This window comes from Rutidosis leptorrhynchoides, chromosome 11 (assembly GCF_046630445.1).
Source record: "Rutidosis leptorrhynchoides isolate AG116_Rl617_1_P2 chromosome 11, CSIRO_AGI_Rlap_v1, whole genome shotgun sequence".
NCBI classification, from domain to species: domain Eukaryota; kingdom Viridiplantae; phylum Streptophyta; class Magnoliopsida; order Asterales; family Asteraceae; genus Rutidosis; species Rutidosis leptorrhynchoides.
The window spans coordinates 306,066,854-306,070,908 of NC_092343.1; positions in this window are offsets into that span (position 1 = coordinate 306,066,854).

Below are 4,055 nucleotides of genomic sequence, written 5' to 3' on the forward strand. Positions count from 1 at the left end.
TACGGAGGAATTTACGGAATATGTCAGGCAAAGTTTACAGTAACAGATACGCTAAGATATGAATTAGCAGATACGCTAAGATATGAATTTTGTATATACACTATTCATGCAATCAATGCAATAAGATGTGTCTAGACTAAGAATGATAAGCAGGTAATTTCCGATAAGAATGATGAGCAAAACTTTTGAAATGCAGACACGGTCGAAGTCCAGACTCACTAATGCATCCTAACGACTATCAGTTAGACACACTAATGCAGACCTGGTTCGCTAAGACCACCACTTTGATACCAACTGAAAGGACCCGTTCATATACATTATAAACGATTCACAATAGTTGATTACATCGCGAGGTATTTGACCTCTATATGATACATTTTACAAACATTGCATTCGTTTTTAAAAGACAAACTTTCTTTACAACGAAAGTTGACGGCATGCACACCATTTCATAATACATCTAACTATAATTTGGCTTAATAATAATCTTGATGAACTCAATGACTCGAATGCAACGTCTTTCAAAATATGCCATGAATGACTCCAAGTAATATCCTTAAAATGAGCTAATGCACAGCGGAAGATTTCTTTAATACCTGAGAATAAACATGCTTTAAAGTGTCAACCAAAAGGTTGGTGAGTTCATAGGTTTATCATAACAATCATTTCAATATATTAATAAACCACAAGATTTCCGTTTATAAATATATGTACACTCGCAAGTGTATAAAAGTATTCTATAAGTTGTAGGCACCCGGTAATAAGCCTTAACGTTCATGTTTTACCCTCTGAAGTACACCAGATTAGGTGTGTTTAAAATAACCTCGAAGTACTAAAGCATCCCATAGTCAGGATGGGGTTTGTCAGGCCCAATAGATCTATCTTTAGGATTCGCGCCTACCGTACATAGACAAGTAGTTTAATGTTACCAAGCTAAGGGTATATTTCTGGTTTAAACCCACGTAGAATTAGTTTTAGTACTTGTGCCTATTTCGTAAAACATTTATAAAAATAGCGCATGTATTCTCAGTCCCAAAAATATATATAAAAGGGAGCAAATGAAATTCACAATACTGTATTTCGTAGTAAAAATACATATAACGTCATTTAACAAGTGCAAGGTTGGCCTCGGATTCACGAACGTATCAATATTGAGATTTAATATTGCAGGAAAGTACGTAGACGCAACGGAGATGATAAATACTAGATTGACCTCACGAGCATACCCATGAACCATACCTATCACCTCCATAGCTATAACCCATAATTTCCTTAGCTTCGACTCATTCAAAAAAACTATTTTGAAATCACTCGGACAGCACTCCGTCGTAATATTTTATGTATACTAATAATATCTTGAAATAATACAGAGCAAATATATATATTTATATATATAAATAGATTGAGAGAGTTTAGAGAAATATATTTTCAAGTTTCTATGAAATAATGAAACCTACTGAATTCTATTTATAATAGATTTTTGAATTATTAAAGTGAATTATTAAAGTATGAATTATTCATGTGAATTATTAAAGTATGAATTATTAAAGTGAATTATTAAAGTATGAATTATTAAAGTTAATTATTAAAGTATGAATTATTAAGTGAATTATTAAAGTATGAATTATTAAAGTGAATTATTAAAGTATGAATTATTAAAGTGAAATATTAAAGTTAAAGTAAAGTAAAGGTAAAGTTAAAGTATAGTAAAAGTATAAAAACTATGTATGTATAATACGCGTATAAATATATATAATATTAATTTAAATCGTTATATATATTTAATGGAATAAAATATAAATATCGTTATATTTATTATACTGGTTAAGTAATGAGTTGTCAAAAGTGATTCTAGATATTTATAAAAGTTATATACGTTTTAATAATAAAGTTCTTTTTAAACTGAAAACGTCTTTGTACGTTTGAAAATAGATTAATAGAATATTATGAAAACCAATTCTCCACTAACTTTTGTCTAACTTTCGTAAATGACACTTTTTTTTTTTATTTATAAATAGCTTTACAAATTATTCTGAATTTCGTTAAGAGGAATAGATTTTCTCAAATCATAGTGGACCTCTCAACAGAGATTTGTAATCATAATTCAATGTTTCTGATAATTCAATTATTTAATAATTTTTTTTTAATTTTGTCAAAAATCATATTGAAACAAATACGTTCGTGTAAAGTATTATACGTTTAATACTTTATTAATATTCTCAAGTTATAATATATATATATACATATACATATCTATTTATATATAACGGTTCGTGAATCGTCGGAATTTGGTCGAGGTTATAATGAATGTATGAACACAGTTTAAAATTCTTGAGATTTAACTTAACAAACTTTGCTTATCGTGTCGGAATAATATAAAGATTAAGGTTTAAATTTGGTCGAAAATTTCCGGGTCGTCACACGTTGTTATAACGATAATCGTTATATATATCGTTTCGAGTTTCTTAACTTAGTAATCTCATTTTTATTTATATAACTCATTGTTAATATACCTAGTGAGATACTTACTTATCATAATATCATATTAACTATATATATATATATATATATCCATATATATATATATATATCATCATATAGTTTTTACAAGTTTTAACGTTCGTGAATCGCCGGTCAACTCGGGTAGTCAATTGTCTACATGAAACTCATTTTAATTAATCAAGTCTTAACAAGTTTGATTGCTTAATATGTTGGAAATATTTAATCATGTAAATATCAATTTCATTTAATATATATAAATAATAAATATGGAAAAGTTCGGGTCACTACATTATGGGTCTAAACACATATTCTGGGATCAAAATATTAATGTGTTTCAATCTTCAGAAAGTAAAGCTTACCTCATTGAATTCAGCTTCTAGCGTTGTACTAGAAGGGAATTGGGCGTCTCACTTTAGAAGATTTAATAGACTTCAATCCCACAACATTAGCCAACTTACGTGCTTTCGGCTAATGCTTTTGTCAAGTGATTTTGTTAAATTTTGTTGTGACCCAACAAAATTCACATATATCACTCCATTCGTTATCAACTCACGATACATAGTATGTCTAAGGCACAAGTATCTAGATTTTCATTGTACATTTGACTATATGCCTTAGCCAACGAATATCCCATAATTAGGAATCTAATTGGACATTACTCTCATTCACTTCGACTTCAATCAATTTTCCTTAGTAATCCTTTAATCCAAGAACTTACTAAATTCTTATTCTACCATAAGAAACTCGTGAGTACTCAAATCAATTGATTGAGTAGTCTTTGTATATGTCCACCTTTCAATAAATCACCAATGCAAACTTATAATTGGTACACCGTTGATAATGTATTCCCATTATCCTTATGCACACAACTATTACCATTACATTAGATAATAATATTGTATATATAAAACCACCTTAGTCAATACACTTCTAAACAAGAAGAAAAGGCATCAAGGTATAATGTCAATAATTCAACAATATTTTCTTGATCCAAGAAACTTCGTCTATACCAAGTTTATATCCCAATAAGTTGTAGGTGAATCATTTTCTTGATCAAAAGTTGAATCAATACATCCTTAAAATATTCAAAGATTTTCATTGTGAATTAAACCACAATTCATGATTAAATAAATCAAATGAAAAGTTATTAATTTTTCGATAGCTTTCCAAGGACGTGTATATCATAAAAACTCTTCCACGCTATCCGAATCATCAGAAAATTCGCTTTTCTTTCTTGGCATATTTGGATACCCGAAGTTGTAGAGATTACCGGAACTGGGCTCATTATAATCGGGATTTTGAAGTGAGTGAGGTAGGGGAGGAGTTTGGATAATGAAACAAGGGATTTGGAACTTGTTTAATTGTTAATAATGATTATTTTGACATGTTATTTGAGATAAAAGCTAAAGAACATTGTATACATTTTCATATATGTTTACTTTCATATATGTTTATTTGTAAAAGTGTACTAACACACTAGTGAGACTCCAAAAGTGGTCATAACGTATTTACACAAAACAAGTCAAACATGTACTTAACCATAAACTCACATG